General features: G+C 32.6%; 2 long non-coding RNA genes across 2 annotated transcripts; both read right to left on the minus strand.

Moving 5' to 3' along the window:
* Positions 1 to 5,275: 5,275 nt before the first annotated feature.
* LOC126892023 (uncharacterized) lies at positions 5,276 to 8,138 on the minus strand. The gene is made up of 3 exons (XR_007700655.1): positions 7,637 to 8,138; positions 6,844 to 7,001; positions 5,276 to 5,902 (listed from the first exon to the last, which is right to left on the minus strand). It is a non-coding gene; the product is annotated as an uncharacterized LOC126892023 (long non-coding RNA).
* Positions 8,139 to 18,128: 9,990 nt separating this feature from the next.
* Positions 18,129 to 19,524, minus strand: LOC126892026 (uncharacterized). The gene is made up of 2 exons (XR_007700657.1): positions 19,029 to 19,524; positions 18,129 to 18,876 (listed from the first exon to the last, which is right to left on the minus strand). It is a non-coding gene; the product is annotated as an uncharacterized LOC126892026 (long non-coding RNA).
* Between the last annotated feature and the right edge of the window lie 1,774 nt (positions 19,525 to 21,298).

Here is a 21,298-nt window from a genome sequence, read left to right on the forward strand (position 1 = left end):
TTTTTGCTGTACTGTCTGCTAGTTTTTGCTCTGGGCTCTGGCTAGATCTCTTGTTTAAACAATTTTGTAAGTATTATAAAATCCGTTTTCAATTTTCTTTATTCTTTATGAAACGAATCATTTATACATGCATATTATTACCTGTAAATAGGTACCTATTTCTTTTGATTTTTAATTGTAAAGAATAGAAAAATTACCGTTCATTTTAATTTTTTTTAGAATCAGCTGAAAGTGGCCTACAAAAAAAAACCAAGAAGGAAATGTATAGCCTTGTGGCTATGAAAGGCAAAAGAGAGATATAAAAAGTGTATTGGCTAGTTGGAAGAAAGTCCACATTGTCCATGCATAATAAGTTATTACTTTATCAACAAATATCAAGAAGATAGCAGGGTCACGAGCATCAACTTCATAAGTTCAAGAATATCGAGGAAATCCAGCTCCTCGATACTACTGGGCAAACTAGAAGATTGAAGAGGACAAATCCTTTTGAACTAGTTTGAGTGATAGGTGATAGTGAAAAACGGAGCATAGTGCTTGTGTGCTGTGCCTGTGTATGTTAGAATAATAGTGCACGATCTTGTTAGATTAGATAAGAGACGCTATGGGGTAAGCTCTTCATTTTAAGAAACAGTAGTAATTTAGGTTAAATTAAAATTGCTCATTGGTCAGTTATGACCAGATTGTTTTTTTATGTTTGGCAAAAAGGACTTAAGTCAGAATTGCACATTGATAATGTTTTGATGATTTCTGGACCAGAAAAAAACTGTTGTAGATGTAAACTGTATGTACAGTAGAATCTACTACAGTACTGTAGAAATCATCAAAACATTATCGATGTGCAATTCTGACTTAAGCCCTTTTTCCCAAACATCAGAGAATTGTAATGTACAATAATTCTCCTATCTGCTTTTTCATGAATTTTGTAGGAGACGAAAAACCATTTTTAGGATCATCTGCTTTCACATGTAAATTTTGACATGTTTTGTAGTAAATAGATAGTTGAATTTACTACAAAACATGTCAAAAAATATATGAAAACAGGAGGTGACTATAAAAAAAGTTTTTAGTCTCTCTTACAAAACTCATGAAAAAACAAATCGGAGGTATGTCACATCAGTGACTAAGAATGTCTAAAAAATATACTTTGATGTCCCAAGAACCAAATATAACCTACAGTCCATCTAATTTACTTACTGTTCCACGTCATTATCTACGCCAGAGATCTAAGTTGACATAGTTGCCAAAGTATAAAAAGATCCTGAATCCATTTTAAATCAAATATGTCACATAATTATTGTAAACGTGGATTATACAACAAAACAAATTAATATTCAATGTAAATAAGTAAAAACTTAAGAAATAGAGAACAAGAATTAAGTTATATTCTTTTAAGATTTGCAGTGCAAGAGTTTTTGCACTGCATTGTTAATAATTAAAAAACGGCTCCGAACTCTTGGCAAAAAGCCGGTAGGTTTCTTTGTATAAGTATGTCTACAATAACAACTAAAAAAGTTGTCAGATACCTCGATTATTCCAAGTCGTTATAAAATTAGGTGAAATTTATATTTTTATAGTAGAGGATCTTTTTATAGTAAAGTAAATAATAAAAACAGTAAATATAATAAATAAAACAGATACTTATAGTAAAGAATATAAACAAATATGAAGTGTCATCACCGTAACTGTCAAATAAATGTTACCAATTTATTCTAAAATGTCACCTTCGTTCGATTACAGTTACAGTGTGATCCGAACAAATCTGCTTCATAAAAACGCTTTATAATCCATTTATACAAATTAAATGAAACATATTATTGTGTATTTCTTTAGGTTAACATTAATAGAAATCTTCAAATATTATTTCTACGCGTATATAATAAAATATGTCTAGTGGCTGTAATTCCAGTGTACTCGGCAAAGTGATTCTAAAAAAGAACACACCTACCGCCTAAATATTTCGTGTTGGTATCATGCGACCTCACAGGCTACGACGCGGATGACGCGCAACAGTTAGTAAATTAGACGAAGTATGTAGATATATACAGGGTGTAACAAAAATACAGGTCATAAATTTAATCACATATTCTGGGACCAAAAATAGTTTGATTGGACCTAACTTACCTTAGTACAAATGTGCACACAAGAAAACTTACAGCCCTTTGAAGTTATATATATATAATAGCACCAAGGGTCTTAGAGGCCCATGGCTTGAAAAGTTTGTTTTTTTTCTTCATTTTCACGTTTCTTTATGTACTGAGATCTTCTCTGGCTTGATATGTGATTTTTCTCCATTCCTTCCTGTTATTCATTTTTCTTTTCTGACCCTGTAGCACCATTCTTTCCAAATCTTTTTCGACCTCTTGCTTCCATCTATTTTTCGGCCTTCCTCTTCTCTTTCTTGAAGCTGTAGTGTAGTTTAGTACCATTTTTGGAGTCCTCGTGTTTGGCATCCTTTCAATGTGACCTCGCCATCTAAGTCTCTGTGCCTTTATCACTCATTTGAAGTTACAAGATGAAGTGATTTTTTCCAATATATCGAAAACTATTAGAGATTTTTTATTGAAAATGGACATGTGGCATTATTATGGCAGCAGTATCTTACGAAAAAACTATAGTAAAATTTGGACACCCCATAAAAATTTTATGGGGTTTTGTTCCTTTAAACCCCCCCAAACTTTTGTGCACGTTTCAATTTAATTATTATTGTAGTACCATTTAAACACAACGTTTTAAAAACTTTTTTGCCTCTTATTGCTTTTTCGAAAAGTCAATTTTTATCGAAATATTTTGAATATTTGTCAAATCCACCACATATTTGTATATGGTTAAGAACGATTATGGAGACTTGGTAATAATATGCAGACTTATTTATGCTTTACATTTTTAGGGATATTTTGAACCATATTAAAAAAGAAGCCAGATCTCGATAAAATGTGCCTTATCGAAAAAATACAAAGAGGCAAAAAAGTTTTAAAAACATTCTGTTTAACTAATGGTACCTCAGTAATAGTTTAATTGGAACGTACACAAACATTTGGGGGGTTTAAAGGAACAAAACCCCCATAAAATTTTTATGTAGACATGTTAAAAAAGAAGTCACAACTCGATAAAAACTGCCTTATCTGAAAAATACTAAGAAACAAAAATATTGAATTTAACTAATGGTACCACAATAATAAAATTGAATTGGAACATACACAAAAGTTTGGGAGGATCTAAGGGATCAAAACCCCCATAAAATTTTTATGGGGTGCACAAATTTCACCATAATTTTTCTTTAAGATATTCCTGCCATAATACTGCCACATGTCCATTTTCAATAAAAAATCGCTAATAGTTTTCGATATAATCGAAAAAATCGATTTTCATTTTGTAATTTCAAAGGGCTGTAACTTTTTTTATGTGCATATTTGTACTAAGGTAAGTTAGGTTCATTCAAACTATTTTTGGTCCCAGAATATGTGATTTAATTTATGACGTGTATTTTTGTTACACCCTGTATATACAGCCGATTACGCACCACCTTAAAAATTGGGCATTTTTGATGTCTCGAATTTCCTAAACCTGTTGTTGCATCTAAGTGATTTTTTTATAATATTCTAGCCTAGGCCCTAGGCTATAGGTTAAGTACCTCCTTATGCTTGTCATGCATGGGGAGCTATACTGTAATATATATTATATCACATCGCACTCTATAGTAATGAGTGAGCCTGCACATATGGAACCATTTGTTTTCTGTCTGCAGGCTCACTCATTACTATAGAGAGCGATATGATATAATGTACATATATTACAGCATAGCTCCCTGTGCATGACAAGCTTAAGGAGGTAACCTATAGCCTAGGCTATAATATTATAAAAAAATCACTTAGATGAAACAACAGGTTTAGGAAATACGAGACATCAAAAATACCCCATATTTAAGGTGGTGCGTTAATTTCTTGGAGAAGTGTATTGTAATTTAATGTAAATAATGTAATATCCAATAATTGTAATTTAATATAAGATGTAATATAAGTTCCTTAAAAAATATATTTTTTATTTCCCACGACATTAGATGGATGTTCGGCAGCAAGACATTGGACCAAACTGGGACGTCCTATGAAGGCCCAATTGACGTCCACCGAACGTCCCTTCGGATGTTAAGTGGACCTCCATTGGGCGTTTGGCAACGTGGCATTTGGACCAAAATTGGACGTCCTGTTAAGGTCCAATTCACGTCCCCTAGAACGTCCGGTTAAGGTCCAATTTACTTCCGATTAAGGTCCAATTTACGTCCGATTAAGGTCCCATTTACGTCCAATTAAGGTCCAATTTACGTCCTATTAAGGTCCAATTTACGTCCGATTAAGGTCCAATTTACGTCCGATTAAGGTCCAATTTACGTCCGATTAAGGTCCCATTTACGTCCGATTAAGGTCCAATTTACGTCCTATTAAAGTCCAATTTACGTCCGGTTAAGGTCCAATTTACGTCCGATTAAGGTCCCATTTACGTCCCATTAAGGTCCAATTTACGTCCTATTAAGGTCCAATTTACGTCCGATTAAGGTCCAATTTACGTCCGATTAAGGTCCAATTTATGTCCGATTAAGGTCCAATTTACGTCCGATTAAGGTCCAATTTATGTCCGATTAAGGTCCAATTTACGTCCGATTAAGGTCCAATTTACGTCCCCTAGGACGTCCGATCAAGGTCCAAATTACGTCCGATTAAGGTCCAATATACGTCCCCTCGGACCTTAGATGGACGTCCAATGGACGTTCGGTAGCGCGACATTTGGACCAAAATAGGACGTATAAAGGACGTTCCTCGGACGAAAACGGACGTCCCTAAAGTCCGTGAAGGACGTCCAATGGACGTCCTTGTGCTATTAGGGTTGTATTAACAAATAATTAACAAAATTCGAATATGTTGATAAACAACTTTGCTACGTCAAACTATAAATCCAACTTAACTCTAATAAAAAACATGTAATCGTATTTATTTTATTTCCGTTTAGTCAGAGGCGCTGATGTCGGCATTGTGATTGGTGGAACATGACTTTTGACAAATCCTGCGCTATCTGTGAATCTGTAACCCTAATAACACAAAACATTCCATGAATGTTCCTAGAATGTACACACAGGACATTGAAAACATTCCTGGAATGTCCCCAAATGCACACGAATGTCCCTGGAAAGTACCAGGAAAGTGCTGTGTCAGCATTTTAAATATTCTTAGAATGTTCTGTTGGAACATTCCATGAATGTCTACGAATGTTCTTTGGACATTCAGAGTCTATTTTTTAGACTGAATGTCTTGTTGGAACATTCCATGATTGTTCTTTGGACATTCACAGTATATTTTTAGACTGAATGTCTTGTTAGAACATTCCATGAATGACTACGAACGTTCTTTGAACATTCACAGTATATTTTTTAGACATTCACTGAAATATATCGTCAGTAATGTGACTAATACCTCCTATATGTTTTTTCATGAGGTTTGCAGGAAACGAAAAACATTTTTTAAGGTCACTTTCTGGTTTCGTACGTATTCTGACTTTTTTTGTAGTAAATAGATAGTTGAATTTACTGCAAAACAAGTCAAAAAATATATGAAAACAGGAGGTGGCCGAAACAAGTTTTTAGTCTATCTTACAAATCTCTTGAAAAAAACAGATAGGAGGTACTGTCACATCACTGACGATATATGGCCATACCAAATAATACATCCTTGATAAATATAAACATTTTTATTGCAAAAAATCTTTACATACATTTTTTAATGTAATTTGCTGACATTCCTAAATATTATAAAAAAATGTGTCACATTTGCTTTGTAAACCTTTCTTTTGCTTTTCGTAGCCACATATTCCGTTTCCTTTCTGGTTTTTTGTAGACCACTTCTCTCAGCTGATTCTAAAAGAAAATAAAATAAAAGGTAATTTTTCTATATTTACAATTAACAATCAGAAGAAATATTATTTACAGGTAATAATATGCATAAATAATAATAATAAAAAAATAAATATTAAATAATATTTAAATAAATAATAAATAATATTTAATAAATAAAATAATAATAATGAACATTTTGTATTTTGACAACGACATCCGATGTGGAAGTAGAAACCTTAATAAAATTATTTTTTCAAGTAAATTGTGGCTTATTTCCCCATTAGAATAATTAATTACAAAAAAGCCACAAAGAAATAGATTTTTCACAAACAAATAAGTATTTAGTATTCATTATATTTATTGTTTTTATTATTTACTTTAATGTCCTACTGGTACATTATTTGACAAATAATGACATTTCGAAGTCTGTTAAGTACGATATAACGCCCTTGGGCATTAAATTTAAATAACGACTTAGATACTGTCAAGTTGACAAATATCAACCTAAGTAAAACTATGGTTACCACAATGACGTTACTACTGTTACTGGTAAATGTACTTATTTAAAAACTAATCAATTCAAAATTCATTCAAATTTTTCGCATATAAAGAATAATTTAGTCGGGCATTAAACGTTGAAGGCACCACAGGTATTATAATAATAACGCTTTCGGTCAACGTATATCCCTATAATACCCTTGGTACCTTAATAACTGTAACATAAGATTATACCTTAATTCTTGTTTTCGATTTCTGATGTTTTTATTTATTTACATTGAATATTAATCTGTTTTGTTGTATAATCTACTTCGCAATAATTATGTGATATATTTGACTTAAAATGAATTCAAAAATTTTTTGTAGTTGGGCAACAATGTCAACTTAGATCTCCGATGTAGATAATGAATTACAACAGTATCTATATTGTACGGACTGTATTATTAATTAGGTTATGCATATACCTGTGTGACATAAGCTATTGGAACAGCACAGTCTCTCAAACGAACAGATGAAAGTGAAGTTCTGTCAATATCTTTTTCTAAAAAGTGTTTTGAACATACTCCTCTATTAACAAATCTGATCTATACTTCATGTCTTCTTCGCAGGATCTTCTGGAAAGCTAAAAATACAAAATATATGCATTACTAAGCATTATTAACAAATTTTAGTTTTAAATAAAAAATATGATTAATGAACTCACAAAATTATTATAAAACAGCTTAGAAATTGTTTATTAGTATAGTCGGTTCCCCAAACTCAGACACAACTGGCTAGTGATTTTAGTAGGTAATTTTTTTTGTTTTTGGCCAATTTTGCCAAAATTACAGTAATTAGTACTGAGACTGAGTTTAGCAAATCGACTATAATATTCTGTGTATTCATTAGTTGGTACTGCATATTATAGTGTGTGGTCTACCATCCTATTTATAAACGCATACACTAGCAAAAACGCAAAAAGAATTATTTTAGTTTTACAAATCCTTTTGTTATTACCTATCTCTATTTACTATTTTAGTTGGGAATAAGCGAAGTTTGTGGCTTATTCACAATTATTATTAAAATAATAAATGGATATGACCAATTATTAACTTATAAAATAAAATAATAATTCTTCTGATTTATGCCTTTTATTCACTTTGTTATATCTACGTTACTTAAAAGATTTTTTATGAATAGTATTATTAGGGTATTAATAGTATTAATTTATTTTCTGAAATACAGGGCATGCTTTCGTTTACATATTTGCATACTAACCTTTTAATAGGGCTTTTCATTCACAGTCATTTGTTTTGAGCTTCTGTCATAATTGAAACGTTATTCCTGCAGATTTTTTTATCTACATTTGTTTCTGCTACTCCAACTGCGTTAAAAACAGGACACCATTTTATGCACTATGTTAATAATACTATTAAAGCTATTATAAAAGTATCCGAATTAAAAAAATATTCTTAAAAAGCACAAATAATACAAACAACTAAAAACAATCCACGGCAAGGCAAGGTCGCCAAGATGAAGATGCCAAGATGGCCGAAGCGAGGTCGTTGGTTGGTCGTTTTTAGTCACGTGATGCCCTCTCAAGCGCCATGCACAAAAATATATGCACGGCGAATTTGAAAATGAACGCAAAAGAAATAAATATAAATGCCTCTCTTGGGTTTTGCATAAGTTATAAGTATTTTTTTTATTAACAAAATCGCATTCCAAATTGAATATTCGCGAACAATAATTTTTATTACATTTGTATGTTTATAATCTTGGGAAACTCTTTAAATTTGACATATTATTGCACTGTAGGCCTAAAATGTCACTTAGTTTGTCTGGTATATTATTAGGTCTGTTCGTACAGGAATCAGAAACTATCACTGACTATCAGCAACTGCACGACGCATGCGTGTTTCAATATTAGCGTTCGCACAATTGAAACACGCATGCGTCGTGCAGTTGCTGATAGTCAGTGATTCCTGTACGAACAGGTTCCTTATAAGTAATGTTGTATCTCTTACACGTATGTATTATTTCGCAACTTAAAATATAGGAACATTGGTAGTATGTTCACAGAATGTCTTATGGTAACATTCCAGGAATAATTTAAACAGATGTTCACCGAATGTTCCCTAAATGTCCAGGACATTCAAATATTGATAGAACTTTGGTAGTACATTCCTGGAATGTTGTGTGTTGTTAGGGAATCTGTGTTCGTGTCGTTCGTGTTCGTTGTCGTTCATTTATTTTATATGGTCGGTTATGTGATGTGTTTGGTGTTTGTGTTTAGTTTGTGTCACCATAAAAAGCTGATATTCAGTCTTGTTTTTTGATATTTTTGTTATTTCATAATCGAGTACCTTTTTAAAGGTAAGTTTTTCTGATTGTAGGTACTGTTTATCCAACAGTTTTAAAATACACATTTTATTTCGCGTTTTGTTGTTGGGTCTAATGGCCGATCAGCTGTTGTGTGCAGCCGATAAATTCAACAAGTAAACATATATTTAATCGAAATTAAATACTCATATTTCTATGTAAAATGTCACATTATTGTATAAATAAATAATTAAGAAACAAAAGTTGTTTGTGTTTTACCTTTATTATATCCACTTGAATAAAATAATATTAAGGCCCGGTTGTACAATCGAAGTTCAAGTCCGGCTCAGCGCCATTACCGAGTTCAGGGTAAGAAGTGCGTTGTACATACAAAGTTTAATTCTGGAACTCGGTTTAAGCCCGGGTTCAGCTGAGCGGTCGATGTTCGGCGGTTTAACGCTGGTTCAAGCATTTTTAACCTCACATTTTTGTCATTGTCAACGGAAATCATAATATTTACACCTTAAAAATGAACCTCATTGAAAATTTAACTAATAATGAAGATTTTCTGGAAATGGTAAATATTGTAGAAGGAAGGAGAACACAGAAACAGTGCAGGTCTAGAGAAAATCATTTTGAAAATGGAACGATAATGAATTGTTGCAAAGCTTTTGGATATCTAAGATGCTGTAACTGTTCACTATTTGTATGAAACTAATAGTTATCAGTCAACGCTAATAGTATTGCTCATAGAATAAAAAATCGAACAGATAGGTAAGAACGAGAACGAAAGCAAGTGGCAAATTTGTTATTGACATTTCAAGAACCAAGCTGTATCTTCTAAGAACATGGTTTTTATTGCCTTATATTAAGGTTTTGTGCAGTGAAGTGGGCCCATATCACTGGTTTTAAGCAACAGGCTCCTTTTTGCAACTTGTGAATGATTTTGAAGCAAATGTAGAAAACGATTTTGTTAATTTATTAAATTAGATGTACATAATTTATTAATAAATCTTAAATTAATTATATTTGTACCATGCTTATGTAGGTACATATCACTTTATTTAATAATGATTACAAACTAATTTACCTTCTAAAATTATTTAAATTACCTACCTACTTCCCTAGAATAAGTATTTTTGAGTGAATTTGAAATCATAGCTGTAAACAGTTAAATATTTATGAGAAGAGAATGTGAAGATTGAATTAGTATCTTCGTTGGTGATAGTGGTTAAGGAGTCAAGAAAACCTGATAACACCCTTACGCAATCCTTCATCACAAGCTGAAATTTTATTTAATGAGGCACAATGAGAATGCAGAATGCATAGACACAGTTGAATGGGTCTACTGAATAACAATTGTTCCCACATAACAATGATGTTCGCATCATGTTCTAAGCATATACTACCAACATTCGTCGGAGTATATTCTTTTTAGTATATGTGTAGTACAAGCATAGCATCTACCTTAAAAAACATTCTAAATTTCATGTTCTTTGCATATACTTCAAAGTATATTCTCGTACCGAATATACTAAGTATATTCGTGTACGTAGGATCTCGGAATATTCGTAAAAGTTTATTCTTAGAATATACCTTTATCGAATATTCTTAACGCATACTTATAAGTACATTCTTAACACATACTTATAAGTAGATACTTTTAAAATATCTTAAAAATAATTTGTATGTATAGGAAGTATAATATTAGCCTTAACAGATTATCAACTTCGTTATTTTTTAGAATACATAATTGATAAAATTTATGTATGTAGGTAGTATTGGACGAATTTCATTTCAAAATTTTTGTAGGGTAAAAAAGTTTAAACATTAATTGTATTAACGTTTACATAGATACTATTAAAAATTCGTTTTCATAATTGAAATGACTTTACCATTTCGAGTTTATCATGAATCATTAGTATTTTTACATCCTTGGAATTTGAATTTAGGTACATTCAATTCAATAGGCCATTTCGCAGAACCAAAACGTGCCAAACTGCACAACCAAAGCAACCAAAGGCTTTGGCGTTGCCAACCGTCGAGTAAGCTTTTTCCGTCAACTTACCTTAAAAATTCCCACTTTTATAAAAAAAAACTTCCCTCCTGTTTACAAAATCTGAGAAGATATGTTGAATTATTTTCAAATATTTTGATTTTTTCTTAATATTTTACAATTTGGACTGGAACAATAATTCCCTTTTGAGTTAACTTTTTCCCTTTATCACCGTTTATGTTGAAAATTCCCGCAAAAAGGGAAATTTCTCTCCGTTTGGCAACACTGACCACCGATTTTGTTATTCCACAATACATTCATAACCCCCCCCCCCCCATATCATATTCTGACCATTTCTATTCTTACCTGAATGGATCAGGGATAGGAAAAAACCGTAAAATATGAAAAAGAAAACAGGCATTATTTCATTATTTGTATCATCTATGGATCTATACTATGCAGTGTTAAGGATGAAGGCGAATGATGTAGTACTAGGACTAAAGAACATACATAATCTGTTTATTTTGTTTGCGTTGCTTCAAAATACATATAATCTATTTTGATAACCCAATATTACTTAAATAGGTAAGTACATATAAGTATTACATAAATTTTAGTTACTTATTATGCATAGTTTAGTTTAGCTAAATATTATATAATGATTTATATAAATAACTAAAATTTATAAATATGTACTTACTTTTTAAGTAATATTGTAGAATGTAGGTACTAACTACATTCTCATTTGCAATTAAAATATGTAAATAGATATTTGGTAGAACCAGTAGAACCTAAGATGAGATTAGGTGATGCTGAAAACATACTTCTAAGCAATATAGCACTTGATAGCACTTTCTTAGAATATTCTTAAAAATATAATATTCTTCCCATACAAAGATGTGCGGTAGTACGTTCTTAGTATATAAATAGAAGGTTTATAGCACTTCCTTGGAATATTCTAAAAAGTACCTTCTTGGTATAAACTAAAAAGATGTGCGGTAATATGTTCTAAGTATACACATAGAAGGTTTATAGCATGTCCTTGGAATGTTCTAAAAAGAACATTCTTGGTATATACTGAAAAGAAGTGCGGTAGTACATTCTAAGTATATACATAGAACGTTTAAGTACTGTAATGTAGTATATACTCAATATCTGCTCTGCACATTCGCAATGGTAATTACGCACATTCTCAGTATATACTTTTTCTGAAAAGTATGTTCTATGAATCTACTAAGAACATGAAATTGTTATGTGGGTTAAGTGCCACGTGATTCGTTTTTAAGAAATCGAACAAAAACTGGAAATTGGAATATTGGTAAATTTATATATTTAAGGGTTAGTTATTAATACAGTTTGTAACTAACTGTTCTGTATTACTAATCTTTTTTTAATGGCATGCACTATATGTCAATCAGCCAGTCAAAGCATGACTAATATATTAAGAAGAATATAGGTACATTTTTTTTATTTAGCTAATGCCTCGACAACTAATGGCCATTGGCATGGTAGGTACGGTAATTTTGAACAGTTAGGTACCTAATGTCATGTGTAGTGTGTGTGTTGAGTAAGTGTCTTGTTACTTTGCAAAGTCGGCGTCATTGTCTTTGCAAAGAGACGCTAATTGTATGCGAACGTCTGTGGTCCCTCCGGTGAGTACCGATCCCACAAGGACAGAAACTATATTCATTTATATAGGTACATTTAAAGACCGTAAAGTCCATAAAATATCAATGACGAAGAAAAGTTAGTTCAGTTGAGATGTAATTTAAGTACTGAAATTAAACAGATGGTACTAAGCTGAAGTAATTAATTACTAATCCTTAAGATGTATAAGTTTACCATTATTATAATTTTAACAGTTTTTGTTCGATTTCTTAAAAACGAATCACATGGCACTTTTATTTGGCAGACCCATTCAATTGTAATTGGAACATCAATGATACACAATATTGCAATGCTTTTTAATAACCCTTTGTCCATACCATAGCCAAAAATTTAGAAAATCTAACTGTCTATAGTCTAGAGAATCATGAGAAGTACAATTTGTCAAACGTAGGAAGAGGTTAAAAATCTTGTGCATGAATACTTTGTTAATTTAGAAATTTAAACTAATACATACAACAACTATTAGATATTTATAAAAATATCTTACTATCTGCTATAATCGATGGATTTGATAAACTTCTTTAAAATGTTGGGGGTCATTTGTTTCATTCTATTTTGTACAATTCTGCTTTATTATTTGGCCAAAGATACCAATATTTCTTCTTGAGAGGTGAAATTGGAAAGTTTTTTTGCGTCCAGTGTAGAAAAGAACACTTATATAAAAACAATTTTTTACAAAAAGAAAATAAACACATTGCAATATCCTAATACTTATAATACTTATTCAAATGGTCTATTCACAAATTTAACGTAGGAAATTGATTAAACTGATAAACTAAACGATAGAAAATACCGATTAAACTAATAACAGTAATAAAAGAATTATATTGACAAAAACCAAATAATAAATACATAAATGGCGGGAAAATTTATGTCGAGAATTGACGGTAATTGCTTTGAATACGCATGCCTTACGTTGCCAACCTTACCAAAATTTGTATGAACCTCGGCTTAACTGAACTTGGCATTGAACAACCCGAATGAAGTTAAACCGACGCTCAAAATTGAACCCGGTTCAACTAAGCGATCGCTTAAGCCACCAATGTACAATCGGGCCTAAATATTGGAAATACCGTATGGAGGCTATGGTGTACCTAGCGTGGAGGCTACCCTTCCTATCCAATCGACAGCAAGAACGTTTAAAATTTCACACCTATCATGTCGAAGCTACAGACCACTTATGTGGAGGCCAGATTTGTAGTATCCTTCCAATTTTCCAGGTGCTGAAATACGTGACATATTTTTTGAATCGCATTCTACCAAATCACACAACACTTTTTTCTATGGTGATGTGTTTGTGCCACCATAAAAAGCTGCTGATATTTTTTAATAAGCTGCGTCCTGTTTTTTAATATTTTTGTTATTTTGTAATCGAGTACCTTTTTAAAGGTAAGTTTTTCTGATTGTACCCTAATAGCACAAGGACGTCCAATGGACGTCCATTGGACGTCCTTCACGGACTTTAGGGACGTCCATTGGACGTCCGTTTTCGTCCGAGGAACGTCCTTTATACGTCCTATTTTGGTCCAAATGTCGCGCTACCGAACGTCCATTGGACGTCCATCTAAGGTCGAGGGGACGTATATTGGACCTTAATCGGACGTAATTTGGACCTTGATCGGACGTCCTAGGGGACGTAAATTGGACCTTAATCGGACGTAAATTGGACCTTAATCGGACATAAATTGGACCTTAATCGGACGTAAATTGGACCTTAATCGGACATAAATTGGACCTTAATCGGACGTAAATTGGACCTTAATCGGAAGTAAATTGGACCTTAATAGGACGTAAATTGGACCTTAATCGGACGTAAATTGGACCTTAACCGGACGTAAATTGGACCTTAATCGGACGTAAATTGGACCTTAATAGGACGTAAATTGGACCTTAATCGGACGTAAATGGGACCTTAATCGGACGTAAATTGGACCTTAATCGGACGTAAATTGGACCTTAATCGGACGTAAATTGGACCTTAATAGGACGTAAATTGGACCTTAATCGGACGTAAATGGGACCTTAATCGGACGTAAATTGGACCTTAATCGGAAGTAAATTGGACCTTAACCGGACGTTCTAGGGACGTGAATTGGACCTTAACAGGACGTCCAATTTTGGTCCAAATGCCACGTTGCCAAATGCCCAATGGAGGTCCACTTAACATCCGAAGGGATGTTCGTTGGACGTCAATTGGGCCTTCATAGGACGTCCCAGTTTGGTCCAATGTCTTGCTGCCGAACATCCATCTAATGTCGTGGAAATAAAAAATATATTTTTTAAGGAACTTATATTACATCTTATATTAAATTACAATTATTGGATATTACATTATTTACATTAAATACAATACACTTCTCCAAGAAATTAACGCAACACCTTAAATATGGGGTATTTTTGATGTCTCGTATTCCTAAACCTGTTGTTTCATCTAAGTGATTTTTTTATAATATTATAGCCTAGGCTATAGGTTACCTCCTTAAGCTTGTCATGCACAGGGAGCTATGCTGTAATATATGTACATTATATCATATCGCTCTCTATAGTAATGAGTGAGCCTGCAGACAGGAAACAAATGGTTCCATATGTGCAGGCTCACTCATTACTATAGAGTGCGATGTGATATAATATATATTACAGTATAGCTCCCCGTGCATGACAAGCATAAGGAGGTACTTAAACCTATAGCCTAGGGCCTAGGCTAGAATATTATAAAAAAATCACTTAGATGCAACAACAGGTTTAGGAAATTCGAGACATCAAAAATGCCCAATTTTTAAGGTGGTGCGTAATCGGCTGTATATACAGGGTGTAACAAAAATACACGTCATAAATTAAATCACATATTCTGTGACCAAAAATAGTTCGAATGAACCTAACTTACCTTAGTACAAATATGCACATAAAAAAAGTTACAGCCCTTTGAAATTACAAAATGAAAATCGATTTTTTCGATTATATCGAAAAACTATTAGCGATTTTTTTATTGAAAATGGACATGTAGCAGTATTATGGCAGGAATATCTTAAAGAAAAATTATGGTGAAATTTGTGCACCCCATAAAAATTTTATGGGGGTTTTGATCCCTTAGATCCTCCCAAACTTTTGTGTATGTTCCAATTCAATTTTATTATTGTGGTACCATTAGTTAAATTCAATATTTTTGTTTCTTAGTATTTTTCAGATAAGGCAGTTTTTATCGAGTTGCGACTTCTTTTTTAACATGTCTACATAAAAATTTTATGGGGGTTTTGTTCCTTTAAACCCCCCAAATGTTTGTGTACGTTCCAATTAAACTATTACTGAGGTACCATTAGTTAAACAGAATGTTTTTAAAACTTTTTTTGCCTCTTTGTATGTTTCGATAAGGCACATTTTATCGAGATCTGGCTTCTTTTTTAATATGGTTCAAAATATACCTAAAAATGTAAAGCATAAATAAGTCTGCATATTATTACCAAGTCTCCATATCGTACTTAACCATATACAAATATGTGGTGGATTTGACAAATATTCAAAATATTTCGATAAAAATTGACTTTTCGAAAAAGCAATAAGAGGCAAAAAAGTTTTTAAAACGTTGTGTTTAAATGGTACTACAATAATAATTAAATTGAAACGTGCACAAAAGTTTGGGGGGGTTTAAAGGAACAAAACCCCCCATACAATTTTTATGGGGTGTCCAAATTTTACTATAGTTTTTTCGTAAGATACTGCTGCCATAATAATGCCACATGTCCATTTTCAATAAAAAATCTCTAATAGTTTTCGATATATGGAAAAAATCACTTCATCTTGTAACTTCAAATGAGTGATAAAGGCACAGAGACTTAGATGGCGAGGTCACATTGAAAGGATGCCAAACACGAGGACTCCAAAAATGGTACTAAACTACGCTACAGCTTCAAGAAAGAGAAGAGGAAGGGCCGAAAAATAGATGGAAGCAAGAGGTCCGAAAAAGATTGGAAAGGATGGTGCTACAGGTCAGAAAAGAAAAATGAATAACAGGAAGGAATGGAGAAAAATCACATATCAAGCCAGAGAAGATCTCAGTACATAAAGAAACGTGAAAATGAAGAAAAAAAACAAACTTTTCAAGCCATGGGCCTCTAAGGCCCTTGGTGATATTATATATATATAACTTCAAAGGGCTGTAACTTTTCTTGTGTGCACATTTGTACTAAGGTAAGTTAGGTCCAATCAAACTACTTTTGGTCCCAGAATATGTGATTAAATTTATGACCTGTATTTTTGTTACACCCTGTATATATCTACATACTTCGTCTAATTTACTAACTGTTGCGCGTCATCCGCGTCGTAGCCTGTGAGGTCGCATGATACCAACACGAAATATTTAGGCGGTAGGTGTGTTCTTTTTTAGAATCACTTTGCCGAGTACACTGGAATTACAGCCACTAGACATATTTTATTATATACGCGTAGAAATAATATTTGAAGATTTCTATTAATGTTAACCTAAAGAAATACACAATAATATGTTTCATTTAATTTGTATAAATGGATTATAAAGCGTTTTTATGAAGCAGATTTGTTCGGATCACACTGTAACTGTAATCGAACGAAGGTGACATTTTAGAATAAATTGGTAACATTTATTTGACAGTTACGGTGATGACACTTCATATTTGTTTATATTCTTTACTATAAGTATCTGTTTTATTTATTATTCGCGATGTGCAAGTACTTGGAAGGGAAACGAGAAACGACCGTGCGCGAGTCGCGGAGAATATTGCAACTATCTTAAATAATTCATATTGTCAATTGAAATTGTCAAATTGACGTATATTTCATACCTTCTGTCATTGAAGCAGAAAAATTATATATTGCTCCACAATATTGATATGATATGCAATTATTATAGAAAGGTAAATTTAATTAATTGTATTTTGCTTGCAGTACTGCATTTTATTAACTAATTTTATTTACTACATACAATTGTTTACGTTTGCATAGCATAACCTGCATCTTATTTTTTCTTATTATTTTTTTGGACTATGGCCTTGACAATTATTCAGCAACCAGGACTAATATAATTGGCCAATATAATTAAAAGTGCGAATAAAAGTACAGAGCGTAGAAATAGAGGTCGCTTTGCCGAACTTGCACGGTCCCAATATTTACTGTTTTTATTATTTACTTTACTATAAAAAGATTTTCTACTATAAAAATATAAATTTCACCTAATTTTATAACGACTTGGAATAATCGAGGTATCTGACAACTTTTTTAGTTGTTATTGTAGACATACTTATACAAAGAAACCTACCGGCTTTTTGCCAAGAGTTCGGAGCCGTTTTTTAATTATTAATAATGCAGTGCAAAAACTCTTGCACTGCAAATCTTAAAAGATTATAACTTAATTCTTGTTCTCTATTTCTTAAGTTTTTACTTATTTACATTGAATATTAATTTGTTTTGTTGTATAATCCACGTTTACAATAATTATGTGACATATTTGATTTAAAATGGATTCAGGATCTTTTTATACTTTGGCAACTACGTCAACTTAGATCTCTGGCGTAGATAATGACGTGCAACAGTAAGTAAATTAGATGGACTGTAGGTTATATTTGGTTCTTGGGACATCAAAGTATATTTTTTAGACATTCTTAGTCACTGATGTGACATACCTCCGATTTGTTTTTTCATGAGTTTTGTAAGAGAGACTAAAAACTTTTTTTATAGTCACCTCCTGTTTTCATATATTTTTTGACATGTTTTGTAGTAAATTCAACTATCTATTTACTACAAAACATGTCAAAATTTACATGTGAAAGCAGATGATCCTAAAAATGGTTTTTCGTCTCCTACAAAATTCATGAAAAAGCAGATAGGTGAATTATTGTACATTACAATTCTCTGATGTTTGGGAAAAAGGGCTTAAGTCAGAATTGCACATCGATAATGTTTTGATGATTTCTACAGTACTGTAGTAGATTCTACTGTACATACAGTTTACATCTACAACAGTTTTTTTCTGGTCCAGAAATCATCAAAACATTATCAATGTGCAATTCTGACTTAAGTCCTTTTTGCCAAACATAAAAAAACAATCTGGTCATAACTGACCAATGAACAATTTTAATTTAACCTAAATTACTACTGTTTCTTAAAATGAAGAGCTTACCCCATAGCGTCTCTTATCTAATCTAACAAGATCGTGCACTATTCTAACATACACAGGCACAGCACACAAGCACTATGCTCCGTTTTTCACTATCACCTATCACTCAAACTAGTTCAAAAGGATTTGTCCTCTTCAATCTTCTAGTTTGCCCAGTAGTATCGAGGAGCTGGATTTCCTCGATATTCTTGAACTGATGAAGTTGATGCTCGTGACCCTGCTATCTTCTTGATATTTGTTGATAAAGTAATAACTTATTATGCATAGACAATGTGGACTTTCTTCCAACTAGCCAATAAACTTTTTATATCTCTCTTTTGCCTTTCATAGCCACAAGGCTATACATTTCCTTCTTGGTTTTTTTTTGTAGGCCACTTTCAGCTGATTCTAAAAAAAATTAAAATGAACGGTAATTTTTCTATTCTTTACAATTAAAAATCAAACGAAATAGGTACTATTTACAGGTAATAATATGCATGTATAAATGATTCGTTTCATAAAGAATAAAGAAAATTGAAAACGGATTTTATAATACTTACAAAATTGTTTAAACAAGAGATCCAGCCAGAGCCCAGAGCAAAAACTGCAGACAGTACAGCAAAAAAGCCACTAATTTCCATTTCCCACACCCCCTTATCGATGCATTTTTTTTCCAATCAAAATTTTTACTTTACTAAATTTTTAGGTTATCGGTTATCTTATGTATGAAAATCTTAGAATATAAAATAAATCAGGAAGGAGTACAATGCGAAATGACTACGAGCCAGGAAGGAGGTTGCAAATGGCGATCAGCTGTCAGATTTGCTTTCTATCTCCAGTGACGTACCTTTGAAAGAGGGAAGAAAAGAAATTCTTAACGATTTTATTACATCTTTGATGTTAAACAAACAGCTACAGATCAAGAGAAAATACGTATTAATATAATATTTTGTTGAAAAGTCAGTTAAATAACATTTTATTATACTAATAACTTCAGTTAATTGATTGCATATACAGGAGCTTTACCAGATGGTACGCCTATGCACACAGCTGATCCAATACCAAACACCTTCTACCTCCTTGACAAAAACTTATGAGTCATCCACAGACGTTCAAGATGGCCGGTTCCGCTAGAAATTTAAGGTGTTGTTGATATAGGAAAGAGTCCTTCCTGTTTTTTTATATTCTAAGATGAAAATGAAATGTGAGATGACCAATGACCACGAGACGCTACATAGATACTCGCGCGGCAAATTTGAAAATGAACGCAAATTGAACAGTACAATAAATGGCCTCTCTTAAAATTTTGTAATGGAAAATTTTACCCCTCCAGGAAGACATTGTACTATGTTCATAGAATATCTTGTGGTAACTTTCCACCCATAATTTAATCAGATAGATGTTCACGGAATAGAACGGTAGTACCTACATTCCTGGAATGTTTTGTGTTGTTAGGATTAAACTTTTATTTTATTTATTCTTGAATATTTCCTATTGTTAAACATTGTAACCAATAATTTACAAATAAGATTTTCATTACATTACATAAAATCAAAAACATTTTTTGGATATTAAACTATATAGTTTGTTTATAATTGTAATAATTGTATATACAATTTTGAATTAAGATTTAATCTTTTCGATTTAAACTACAGTAAAACCTGTGTTACCGGCCCCCTGCAAACACCGGCCACCTGTACTAACGGTCAGTTTAAAAATTCCCCAAACCAATTACAGTAAAACCTGTCAGTAACGGCCACTAAAAATGAAAAAGCTATTGGCCGATATAGAAAGGTGACCGGTATTGCCAGTTTTTGTAGTCTAGATATAATTGGTTTGGGGAATATTTAAACTGGCCGTTAGTACAGGTGGCCGATTTTATCAGGTGGCCAGTAACACAAGTTTTACTGTATATCTAGACTACAAAAACTGGCAATAACGGCCACCTTTCTATATCGGCCAATAGTTCTTTCATTTTAGTGGCCGTTACTGACAGGTTTGACTGTATTTCATTAACGTAAAGTTAACGCGTAAGTTAATATTTTATTGAATTATTTTGCTATTTGATCCCGTAATTGGTATAATGTGTCCAATATAATATATAAGCGTTCATAAAACGTCCGTATTTCGTCCAGTATGGACGTCCAACGTCGGACGTCCAAAGGACGTCCATATTTATTCCGTCCGAAGGACGTCCAACGTCGGACGTCCAAAGGACGTCCATATTTATTCCTTCCGAAGGACGTCCAAAATGGGACGTCCAAAGGACGTCCGTTTATAGTCCATGGACGTAAGGACCAAAAATGGACCTATTTTGGACGTCCAAAGGACGTCGTGTGCTATTAGGGTAAGGTAGAGATTTTCTGATTGTAGGTACTACTAGTACTGTTTATCCAACAGTTTTAAAATACTGTTAGGTCTAATGGCTCCGTTCAGCTGTTGTGTGCAGATGGTGGAAAAGTTCAACAAGTAAACATTTATTTAATCCAAATTAAATACTCATATTTCTATGTAAAATGTCACATTATTTTATAAATAAATAAGTAAGAAACAAAAGTTGTTTGTGTTTTACCTTTATTATCCACTTGAATAAAATATTAAATATTGGAAGTACCGTATGGAGGCTATGTACCTAGCATGGAGGCTAGATTATGGCACCCTTCCTATCCAATCAACAACAAGAACGTTAAAATTTCACACCTATCATGTCGAAGCTACAGACCACTTATGTGGAGGCCAGATTTGTAGTATCCTTCCATTTAACCAGGTGCTGAGATGGCGCTGAAATACGTGACATGTTTTTTAAAGAGTAAGATCGCATTCTACCAAA

Source organism: Diabrotica virgifera, chromosome 9 (genome assembly GCF_917563875.1).
Source record: "Diabrotica virgifera virgifera chromosome 9, PGI_DIABVI_V3a".
NCBI classification, from domain to species: domain Eukaryota; kingdom Metazoa; phylum Arthropoda; class Insecta; order Coleoptera; family Chrysomelidae; genus Diabrotica; species Diabrotica virgifera.